Consider the following 12,733-nt stretch of genomic DNA (forward strand, 5'->3'; position numbering starts at 1 on the left):
ATTAGTTCGGATAAAACAATTTATTTATATGGCTCGTGGTTCATTTTTGGATTGTCAAGCTTTTTCCAAGGAAATGCACCTTCAGTTTTTGTAACCATTTTCTTATCTTCCTCTAATTTAGACTAACTTACCCTAGCTATGAGCATGCGCATGCACAAATGTAAACCATCTTAATTACCAATTTAACTAATCAATGGCTTTCCCTTTTTTTTTTTTTTTTCTTTTTTTTTGAGACGGACTCTTGCTCTGTCACCCAGGCTGGAGTGCAGTGGTGCGCTCACTGCAACCTCCGCCTCCTGGGTTCAAGCGATTCTCCTGCCTCAGTCTCCTGAGTAGCTGGGATTACAGGCGTGCGCCACCACACCCAGCTAATTTTTGTATTTTTAGTAAAGATGGAGTTTCACCATGTTGGTCAGGCTGGCCTCGAACTCCTGACCTCGTGATCTGCCCGCCTTGGCCTCTGAAAGTGCTGGGATTACAGGCGTGAGCCACCGGTGCCCGATCCGGCTTTCCCTTTGTTACATAACATATTCAAGCTTCTAAACATTACCTTTAGACTTTCCAAATTCTGGCCTCCTTACATACATTTACCTTTCCAGTATATCTCCTGTTACTTTTTGTAGTAGATTTTCCCATTTAATAATACAACACTGCTTTTAATCTCCCTGCCGTGCAGTTTCACACCCACAGGGGTTTACTTATATTGGTTATTTTCATGTAATGCCTCACCTTTGTTCACATGATTCAAGAATTAAGTATCAGTTTTTCCAGACGTCACCCTATGGTAGATTCAGTGTTCCTTTCCCTTTCTTTCATAGCCTTTACATACTTCTAGTTTAGTGTTTACCATAATACATTGTAGTTGTGTTTATTTGTCCTTGTCTTCCTATAGACTTGTGCAGTCCAATGCCGTAGGCACTAGTCACAAGTAGCTATTTAAATTTAAACTCATTTAAATTAAATAAATTTAAACTCATTTAAATTAAATAAATTTAAACTCATTTAAATTAAATAAATTTTAAAGTTCATTGGTCACATTAACCACATTTCAAATGCTCAGTGGCTACATGCTGCTAGTGGCTACTGTATTGAACAGTGTAGATACAGAACATTTCTATCATTGCAGAAAATCGTATTAGATAATACTGCTGTATCTAATAAGCTTCTTGAAAACTGGGACCATATCTGTTTATTTTGGTACTGCCAATACCTAGCTTGGTGCTTGGTATGTAGATAGGCGTTCAATGCATGTTGTTCCAATAAAATTAAATAAAACAGTGAAAGAAGGGAAAGGAAGAAATGGAAAGTATACTGGGTAACATACCAGTGTAAGTGGTATGGGAAGGTAGAGGTATTTGCAAGATATTTAGATGTTACTTTGAATGGAACTTTTCAATATGAGGTCATTGGTCACATCATATACTAGCTAATTCAACGCATTATCTACAAACTGGGTCTAATGCATCCTATTCCGTACGTTTCTGAAGAATGATTCATAATCTAAAACATTGTATTATTGTGGAATATAGTATGTCAGAGAACTGTAAAAATGATTGTATTGCCATTTTCTTCCCCAACATTAAATATCTTACTTCCTTTTAATTAACTTTAAAAATCACAGATGCCTATTACCAAAACGTTGAAGAAAAATACGGAATATAAAATACAGTGTGAAAGTTTGCCTTGACAACTTTACTCTTAACAGTTTGGTGTGTACCTCTTCAGATCTTTACTAGTGACTATATAGTGTAGATGTGATTCATTGTCTTTGTCTCTAACAAATGTGTATTTTTCTGCATTGCACTTAATGGAGCTATTTCCGTTTCCCATTCTTTCCTCTGCCCTCTTCCCCAGAAGTAATCAATAGTTTTAATTTTGTGTTTCATTCTTTATATTTTTATAACTTATTACATATATGTTTTTCAGTATATTGAGGTACATCTTTTTTATGTATTGTGTGGCAATTTTTTGGAAAGTGATGCCCCATATTTTATTATTTTGAGTAGGAAAAATCATAATTTCCAGCCCACTTAAGACCCTAAACAATTTCCTAGATATAGCTAAAGTACTCAACACCTACTTGATAATTCACCAAGGATTTCTGCATAATACAGAGTATTTAAAATACAAACTACTTAATATAAACAGAAACAAATGAATCACTAAGTATATTTCCATTTAGTATGTACTGTATTCAGATAATACTTTTTCTTTTATACTGCAATAAAAATGTAATTGTAAATAAACAGTTAAGTGTATTTCCTTTCTTTTATTGTTAAGTGGCACATTATTGAACATGTTTCTCTCTCTGAAGTCAGGATGCATCTTACAGCTGATGGTGACTTCAAGTCATAGTTGTGACAAACAGTACCAGCACCAAAGCATCTTAGAATCTATGATATATAGTATGTTAAAGATATATAATGAATATAAAGAACACTTAATAAAATAAAATCATAGCTGAGTGTAGTGCTGTGCACCTGTAGTCCTAGCTACTGGAGAGGCTGAGGCGGGAGATTAGCTTGAGCCCCAGAGTTTGAGGCTGCAGTGAGCTATCATCACACCACTGCACTCCAGCCTGTGTGACAGAGCAAGACCTTCAGTCAGTTGGTCGATCAATCAGTCGATTGATAGATAGATAGATAGATAGATAGATAGATAGATAGATATAGCTAGATAGAATTTTATTAAATTAATACTTAACAATTGAAAAGTTGTCAGATCTGGTGCCCAGAGAAGAAAAATTGAGTTTGTAGTTATTATTGCTGCTTGGTGTTAGGTGAAGATGAATAAGAGCGACCTAATGAAAGAATGAGTTTTAAAAAGAAAAAAAAGGAAAAAAGCCTGAATCCAATGAATTGGTTCAGTTTCCTCTTCTTTGCTCTTGAAAGCCTTGCAACCAGATGGCTGTGACATGTTATCACTAGCCAGAGATAAAGTAAAGGGGTAGAATGACTTTTTATGTGCCCTTTACTTGCATTTATACAGCTGCTTAAGATGAAGTTGCTCTTATAATTACATTTTTGATTGTGAAAGCTCTGTTCATGTCATGATCACATGATCAGCAACGGAAGTCACTTTGACTTCATGATGTAAATTTTTTTTTTTTTTTTGAGATGGAGTTTCGCTCTTGTTGCCCAGGCTGGAGTGCAGTGGCGCGATCACTGGAGTGCTCACCACAACCTCTGTCTCCTGGGTTGAAGCGATTCTCCTGCCTCAGCCTCCTGAGTAGCTGGGATTACAGGCATGTGCCACCATGCCCAGCTAATTGTGTATTTGTTTTTTGGTAGAGACAGAGTTTCTCCATGTTGGTCAGGCTGGTCTCGAACTCCTGACCTGAGGTGATCCATCTGCCTCGACCTCCCAATGTGCTGGGATTATAGGTGTGATCCACTATGCCCAGCTTTTTTTTTTTCTTTTTGAGACAGGATCTCACTCTGTCACCCAGGCTGGAGTGCAGTGGCACCATCTCCGCTCACTGCAACCTCTGCCACCTGGGTTCAAGCAATTTTCGTGCCTCAGCCTCCCAAGTAGTTAGAACTACTTACACGCACCACCACATCCGACTAATTTTTGTATTTTTCAGTAGATACAGGATTTTACCATGTTGGCCACGCTAGTCTCAAACTTCTGACCTCAGGTGATCTCCCTGCCTTGACCTCCCCAAAGTGTTGGAATTACAGGCATGAGCCACTGTGCCGACCTAATCTAAATTTTTAAAAATAAAATTTGACCTTTTTTTTTTTTTTTTGGCATTCATGGCTTCTCTTTGTCCTCTTTCTCAGGCCAACCAGTAATGTCAAATCAAGTTAAATGAATTCCCAAGTTCCTCATTGGTTGGCTCATTGCCGTGTGATGCTAAGTGTTAACCTTTCTTTGAATGCATTATACGTTCTGATACTTTTTTTATTATCATCTGAAATCATCAAATAAGGTGACATTTGTTTTCCAAAAAATAAGTTTCACCAAGACACCTGGTTTATAGCACCCTTAGTGAATTGGTAATTTTTTCATAGTGCCCTTGGGCCAAAAGAAACTCTGCTAAATGAGTAATTAGGTCCAAATCACTTATATTCATATGATTATCTGATAGATATTGCTGTATTTCCTAAGAAGATATAAAATATCTAGTAGCACCCCTGTGTGTTCGCTCTGGTGTTCCTTTTGGCAACGTATGACCTAGACTTTATATATGAAATATGAAGTGTTCTCTTTCAGAAAAATAGTTTACATTTAAGTGATTTGCCTTAATCATGAATGTGAAATGTGTACTCATTAAATCAAAAGTTAAGACATTAATGCGGATATTTCTGTGAATCAGAGAAAATACAGAAGCAAGCAAAGTTATGTTTTTTTTTTTTTTTTTTTTTTTTTGAGACGAACTCTTGCTCTGTCGCCCAGGCTGGAGTGCAGTGGCCTGATCTCGGCTCACCGCAAGCTCTGCCTCCCAGGTTTATGCCATTCTCCTGCCTCAGCCTCCTGAGTAGCTGGGACTAAGGTGCCCACCACGACGCCCGGCTAATTTTTTGTATTTTTTTTTTTAGTAAAGACGGGTTTTCACCGTGTTAGCCAGGATGCTCTCGATCTCCTGACCTCATGATCCGCCTGCCCTGGCCTCCCAAAGTGCTTGGATTACAGGCGTGAGCCACCACACCTGGCCGCAAAGTTATCTTTTAAGAGGTTATCTTAGGTCTTGCGTGGAGTCTAGGATGATAGCACTGATGGTGGCAGATTAGTTTTTTGTTTATTTTTTAATCTTTCTGAATTTCCACATAAAAATAGAACCAGCTAGACAGCAAAACTAAAACTCATGAAACATAACAGAACTTCTTGACAAAGTGTCCCCATGAACCCCAATATAAGCAGATGAGAACTAAGAAAAAGACCTACAGTTTTCAGTTTTTATGCATAAAATGAGACCCATTGGGATGTCTGATGGACCTGAGAGTGGAAGCACCCAATGTAGTCAACAGGTATTCACTGGTAAGTACAATTAGCCAGTTTGAAATTGGGAGAGATTTTGTCAACCTCATAAGGTGAGTGAGGAACCCATGGTAAGGCTAAAGTGATTGGAGCAGCTTAGCTCTCTGACCTCTTGAGAGTGACCCACCAGTGTGTCCTTCTAGGATTCCACTGAGGAGAGGAATTAAAATTGAGCAGGAAAGGGACAACAGTGACATTGGAAAGAGAAGGTCCAGATAAAAATGGGAGAGGGGAACAGAACCAGGAAATCTCAGTAAATAAGTGATCATATTTTCAAACACTATGTGAAAATAACAGAAGAGAGAACTTTATGAAGTTAGAGAAGTTTATCTGAACAAAGCAGTATTCTAAAACTTCAGGAAGATTACATTCCTAAGAGGTCTTCTAGGAATGTATTTGGGAGTGTTTATACCAATTTTGAGCCCCATCAGTAGTCCTCATATTCATCTGACATTTGATAATTTCAGAATTAAAATTTTTTTCCATCTATTGAGGTTGTGTTTGAGATATATTGAGATATTCTTCTTCATAGTCTTTTAAAAAAGATTTTTTGTTTTGTCTTCCATATTTAATCTACCTGAAATTGATTTTTGTACATGGTGTTAGAAGTACAGTTTCCTTTCCCCTGCACCTAAATTATCACATTAGCATTGTGTACCAATTTATTCTACCCTCCTTAACTATTCAGTAGTGCTAGCTCTATTGTAAATCAAGTTTCTCTTTATATGCATGGATTTCTTATGTCTCTGTTACCTTGATGTGTTTGTCTGTGCCTGTACCAATATCATGTTTTCTTAAATACTAAAGCTTTGTGTTAAATCTTCATGTCTGTCTGTCAACCTTTTTCTTCATAAGAGTCTTGACTTGGCCTTTTGCTCTGTGACAAATTTAGAATATTCATGAGAATGCTCGCCTCCAACACAAAAAGAAGTATTGAGTTTGTAAGTGGAATTGCATTGACTTTAGTTTTCTTTGTGGAAGAATCGATAAGTTTATGTATTCTTTCATGTTTTCTCTCAAAGTTTTATATTTTTTTCATAAGGGACTTAGAAATCTTTAGTCCAATTTATGACTACTTTTGTTGCTTTTCTTGGTTGTAAATTAAGAAAAAATTTTTAGTTATAGGTGTTATTGAAATATAGTTGACTTTTAAAATTGATTTTTGTATCTCAATGTTGCTAAACTTTTTAATTTTTATAATTTATCTGTAGGCTTTTTGGGGGGTTCATATAAGTAAATACATCCTTTGGAAATGACAGTTTTGAAATTGTCACCAGTTTTGAAGTTGTCATCATTAAATAATATTTGATACAGGATTTTTTTATAGATATACTTTATCAGGGTAAAGAAATTGTTCATAATGCTACCTTATATATTTTTTCCTCTGTAGCATCTTTTTCTTCTTAAGGTTGTTTACTATGTGCGTTTTCCCCTTATTTGGTCAGACTTACTAGTAATTTGTCAGTTTTACTAGGGGTCAAATTTTAGCCTTTATTTATTTCTAAAATTTAATTTTGTTTTCTATTCATCAGTGTTCTTTAATGTTTTCCTTTCACTTCTTAGGGTTTGTTATACTGTTCTTTAATCTTACGTTTTTAATTTTCCAGGTAATTATCAGGTTTGTCTAGTTATCTTTTTGTTGCTAATTTCTCATATAATTCCATTTTGGTTCAAGAATGTGGTCTGTATGATACAATTATTTGTTTATGTGTTTGAACAAAATGTATATTAACCAAATTGGCAGGTGTATTGCTTTGTTTCTCTCCGTTAGATCAAGTGTTAATCTTATTATGTACATCTTATGTATCCATATAATCATTTATCCCTTTGTTTAGATCTAGATTCCAATATATCTTATTTCTTTAATTATTTTATAAATTTTTGTGTTTAGCGTGTGATAAATCCAACAATTGGAAGTTGTCACATATTATGCTAGTGTTTTTGTTTCTGCTGGTTCTCATTGTGCCTTGTTTCCTTGTGTGTATATTAAGCTATCATTTCATGTTTCTTAGAACTCTGGGAATTCTTTGAGGACTGGGTAGAAGGGGACATTTCTCCAAGGGGATTTTCACTTGTTTTTGCTAAGACCCTAAGGCACTACCAATCCAGAACCAATTCCAAATAAAATATTAGCTTGAGGTTGCAGTCCACATAGGCAATGTGAATTCATGCTTTTTTGTGGCTATAAATTTTCAGAGCATTCCTTCACCACCTTTTGCTTACCATAAATAACAGGAACATCAAGATTTTTTGCTGTCCTCTTTACTAAGGGGTTATTACAATTATGGTGTAGCTCTTTTTTTTTTTTTTTGAAACGGAGTTTCGCTCTTGTTGCCTAGGCTGGAGTGCAATGGTACGATCTTGGCTCACTGCAACCTCTGCCTGCGTGGTTCAAGCAATTCTCCTGCCTCAGCCTCCCAAGTAGCTGGGATTACAGGCACCTGCCACCATGTTCAGCTAATTTTTTTTGTATTTTTAGTATGGATGAGGTTTCACCACATTGGCCAGGCTAGTCTCCAACTCCTGACCTCAGGTGATCCACCTACCTCGGCCTGGGATTACAGTGCTGGGATTACAGGCATGAGCCACCGCTCTCAGCCATGGTGTAACATTTTAAGGTACATGATCTATAAAAAGCTTTTTTAAATAGCTTCTCCTTTAGGGATATAAGCTTGTGGCTTCTCTGGAATTCTAGCTTTTACTCTCATTTAAGGGTGTTGAATTTCCCTTCCTCCCTTGCAGGTTCAGCTGTACACTTAAAAATGTAACCTCTGTTAGTGTTTATTTTGTTCATTGCTGTATCCTCACCTGAGAATAATGTCTGGCATGTAGTAAGTATTGTTGATTGGATAAAGTTAGTATTTTATGGAGTGATTTTAGTTGTTATTTAGTGGGGCATTCTGGGTTCTTAGTTGTACTACCAAACAACATCTATTTTAATTATTCTTTAGATCTCAGCTGAAATCTCACTTCCTAAGGGAAACATTTTCTGCTTAGACTTCTGTTACATTTTCTCATTGTTCATGGTAATTTTAGGGATGGTGGTAATGTTATTTCTGCGTTTTATTATCATTCATAATGGAATAGGTTTGTTGACTCTTTTTCTCTTTTTCTTCCCATCTTTACCTGTTTTTACTTCTTATCCCTTTCTTCTCTCCTTTCGCTTTTTTTTTATTCCCTCCCTTGCCCTGCTTTATTTTCTTGCTCACTTCTCTTCCTTTTTTCTTTCTTCCCTTCTTTCTTCATAATATTTTTCTTCTACCTAAAGGATTAAAAAATTTTTTTTCTAAGGCACATCTAGTGGTGATGAATTATTTTAGGTTTTGTTTGAAAAGTCTTTATTTCACCTTTATTTGTAAATATACTTTCACTTAGTCTGAAGTTCAAAATTGACGGGTTTTTTGCTTTTAGAATTTTTTAAATGATGATTCGCTGTCTTCTAATTTCCTATGAAAAGTCTGCTGTCATTCTTATCTTTAGTCTTGTGTATATAATATACCTTTTTCTCTCTGGCTAATATTAAGATTTTTAAATTTGTCACTTATTTTACACAGCTTGATTAAGGTCTATGTAAGTATAATTTTTTTTATGAGTCTTACACGTTGGATTTGTTGAGCTTCTTGAATTTGTATGTTTATACAAATTTAGGAATTTTTTTAATCCATTATTTATTTGAATATATTCTCTGTCTTCACTGTCCTTTGAGGACTCCAATTACACATATATCTAATTGCCTGGAGTTGTCCCATAGCTTACTGATGCTTTGTTCATTTTTTTCTTTCTTTTTTTCTCACCATGCTTTAGTTAGGATAGTTTTTATTACTGTTTTTTTAAGTTTGCTAATCTTTTCTTCAGCATGCCAATTATTCCGCCTTCTTTTACATACAAAATGTAATTATAACTCTTTGCATATCATTGTCTACTAATTCTGTTACTCATGTTTACTAATAGAAACTATGTCTGTTTCTATTGAGTGTTGGTTTTTTTTTCCTCCTCATTATCTGTTCTCTTTTAGGGCTTCTTTGCATGGCTGGTGATTTTTGCTTGGATGCCAGTCTTTGGAAACTTTATCTTGTTGAGTGCTATATAATGTTTGTATTTCTGTTAATATTCTTCAGATTTCTTGTGGTTGCAGTTAAGTTACTTATAATAGAAGCCATTTGATCTTTGAGACATCCTTTTTTTTTTTTTTTTTTTTTGGTCTTGTTTAACAGAACCAGAGTAATCTTTAGGGTTAATTTTCTTCCAACTACTTAAGCAATTCTTTTCTGAATTATGTACATTATGTTTTTCTACTCTGGCTCGTAGGAAAATAAATTATTCCCAGCCCTGTCTGGGCCCTGGGGATTGTTTTCTCTGTTTCTTTCAGGTGGCCTTTTTTTTTGTTTTTTTTAGCTTCTGGTAGTTTCCTTCCATGCATGTGCTAATCAGTACTTAGCTGAAATCTCAGAGGGACCCTCTGCATATTTTCAGAGCTCTTTCTCTGTGCCAGTCATTCTTGTTTAGTATCCCAGCCTATTCTGGCTGCCTTTAATTACCCTCTTCTCCACTTCCTCAATTCACAAAGATTGCTGGGCTCCACCAATCTGGAATCCCTCTCCCTCACTGCACACTGAAAATTCTTTCAGTCTTATAAGCAAGGGTAGTTGTTGAGCCCTCATTGATTCTTTCTCTTGTCTCAAGGATTATTGTCCTGCACGGCCTGATATCCTGTGTCTGAAATCCATTGTTTAATATATTTTGTCCATTTTCAAGTTGTTTTAGGTGGGCTGCTGCTACAACTAATACTACCACTACTCTCTCTTGGTTGGAAGTGAAAGTCTTAATGTTTCATTTTTTAAAATTATTTTTTCTTATTAAAATTTTTTTTATAGAGACAGGGTCTCACTATGTTGCCCAGGCTTGTCAAGTGATCCTCCCACCTCAGCCTCTCAAGATGCTGGGATTACAGGTGTGAGCCACTGCACCCTTATTTCATTTTTAAAAACTATATTTTGGTTGAGAAGATGAATGAAAACCATCCCTGATAAAGAGAATAAGCTTTTGTGTCAATATTCAGACAAGGCTTGGATGCTTTCTCTTGTATAAAATACTATACAGTGTGCAATATACACAAATTTCAGACCATTTCTCAGCATTTAAGGTCATTTAGAATGAAAAATAAAACAGTACAGGTCAGCAAATGAATTCCAGTTCTTATGTAGAATTGTCATAGTCCTGATTCAATTTAACTTAAAAATTGGACTGTTTCCTCTGAATTTCCTGATTCCCTTAAGATTCCCTAGAATCCAGTAGGCCCATAGATACAGTGGTCATTCATTTTCTCAGCTGTCAGGTAAAAATTTTACTAATAAGCATTTCTTACTTTAAAAAAATCTGTGTTGTATAGCATAAAATAGTATATTATCTCTGTATTGTTTTATCTGGATCAGTAAATTAAACACGGTATAATAAATGTGCTAATGAAAATATAAGATGTTTTCAAGGAAAAAGGAAAGACCCTTATTAGGGCCAAAAATGCTACCAGCACACGAAATTTTACACCTATTCTTTTCTACCAAGGCACTTTTCTAAAGGCACTGTGATAAAACTAAAACAAATGTGCTTGGTAGAGTGAAGAGCCTTTAGTTTGAGCCACTAGTCTTCACATTCTACCTGAATCACTTGGGTCCATTTATGTAAAGTCTTTGACACTGTGTTCATAGTTAACAGTGAAACCTTTAAAAGATTTGGTTTGCTTTGTTAAAGCATTTCCATTAAATAGAGAAGGAAAGTAGAAAATTACCATTAAAACACCATGGTAGGCCAGGCGTGGTGGCTCACGCCTCTAATCCCAGCACTTTGGGAGGCTGAGGCAGGCAGATCACCAGGTCAGGAGATCGAGACCAGCCTGGCTAACACGGTGAAACCCCATCTCTACTAAAAATACAAAAAATTAGCCAGGCGTGGTGGCGGGCACCTGTAGTCCCAGCTACTTGGGAGGCTGAGGCAGGAGAATGGCGTGAACCAGGGAGGCGGAGTTTGCAGTGAGCCGAGATCGTGCCACTGCACTCCAGTCTGGGCGACAGAGTGAGACTCCGTCTCAAAAAAACAAAACAAAACAACACCACGGTAATAGATACTGCGAGCAATATTCACGGATGAATGCTATAAGGAGTGGACAGAAATGTAAGGGCAGACAGGTATTTGCATGTTCTCACAGTACTCCAAAACATTTCTTATTTAAAAAGAGAAAACTAGTAGTTTACAGTGGAGAAAACTTCCAGATGCACCACTTCACCTGTAATAAGACATATTAACATCATATGCACTCATATATTGGAATATATGCATCACATATGATGCACTTGAGAAGACTACATCAGCTCTGTGGTGATGTGGCTTTCAGAATGCATAACTTCAGTCTAATGAGAAAACATCTGACAAACCCAAACTGTGGGACATTCTGCAGTGTGTATGATATAACATCAATATTATGAAAGAAGAAAGACTAGGATAAGTCTCGGATTGGAGAAGACTAAGGAAATGTAAAACTAAATGTAAGGGGTGGGGGACAAAGTATTGTAATTTTAAATACACAAGGAATTCCTTACTGAGATGACTTCACACCTGAAGCAGGTGAAGTAGGAAGCCATCTGGATGTCTAGAGGAAGAGCATTCCTGGGGGATAACAAAGGCAAGGGCTTGGAGACAGGAGTATGTCAGATGTGTTTGAGGAATAGCAAGGAGGCCAGTATGGCAGGAGCACATGAAGAGAAGGGGAGAATGCTAACAGGGGAGATTAGAGATAACAAAGAGTAAGGTCATGAAGGCCTTGGAGGCCTTGGTAATGGTGCAGGAGTCCATTGTAAATGTGTTTCACCTCTATTCCGTTTGATTTCTGATGTTCTTTTATTCTGAGCCTGAAGGGGATAGTGTATAAGTATAAAATGTAATACCTAACATCTAGCACTGTGTGTAGTAGATGCTAACTCAGTGATTATTGAATTAGTGTACATGGTGAGATGTTTAGAAACATTTTAAAGATCATGTCTTCCCTTGCTAAAGAATACTTTTCATTTTTAATTACTTCCTGTAACATAAATTAGGATTCTGATACCTCTGTATATTTTTAAAATGTAAAGGTTTTAAAATAATTTGTCACCTTCAATAATATCTATTTATGCTATTGAACAAGATGTCTTAAATAAGCTTCTATTTTTATTAGTTTTAGTATTTGTAATAGAGTTTATTTTTCTCTGAAAATAACTCACTTTTTATATTTTCAAGGATTCAACATTTTTGTAAAAGTGAATTGATTTCATATCTTTTTTTTTTTTTTTTTTTTTTTGGAGATAGAGTTTTGCTCTTATCACCCAGGCTGGAGTGCAGTGGCACCATCTAAACTCACTGCACCCTCTACCTCCTGGGTTCAAGAGATTCTCCTGCCTCCGCCTCCCGAGTAGCTGGGGTTACAGGCATGTGCCACCATGCCCGGCTAATTTTGTATTTTTTATAGAGAAGGGTTTCTCCATGTTGGTCAGGCTGATCTCGAACTCCCGACCTCAGGTGATCTGCCCGCCTCAGCCTCCCAAAGTGCTGGGATTACAGGCATGAGCCACTGTGTCTGGCCTGGATTTCATATCTTATTTAAATCCTATATTCAGATTGTTTTGTTTTAAAATCTTAAAATTTTTCTCTTTGTTATCTTGTTTGGTTAAAGTGCCAGGTTTTTTTTGATGGAGGGGTCCTTATTTGTTTTTATCAGCAT

The 12,733-nt window shown here is 36.3% G+C and overlaps 1 protein-coding gene across 7 annotated transcripts in view; it reads left to right on the forward strand.

Annotated features, from left to right (window-relative positions):
• CNOT2 (CCR4-NOT transcription complex subunit 2) overlaps positions 1 to 12,733 on the forward strand; it is a 111,651-nt gene that overhangs the window by 37,499 nt on the left and 61,419 nt on the right. The window lies entirely within an intron of this gene.

This window comes from Pan troglodytes, chromosome 10 (genome assembly GCF_028858775.2).
Source record: "Pan troglodytes isolate AG18354 chromosome 10, NHGRI_mPanTro3-v2.0_pri, whole genome shotgun sequence".
Classification (NCBI taxonomy): Eukaryota; Metazoa; Chordata; class Mammalia; order Primates; family Hominidae; genus Pan; species Pan troglodytes.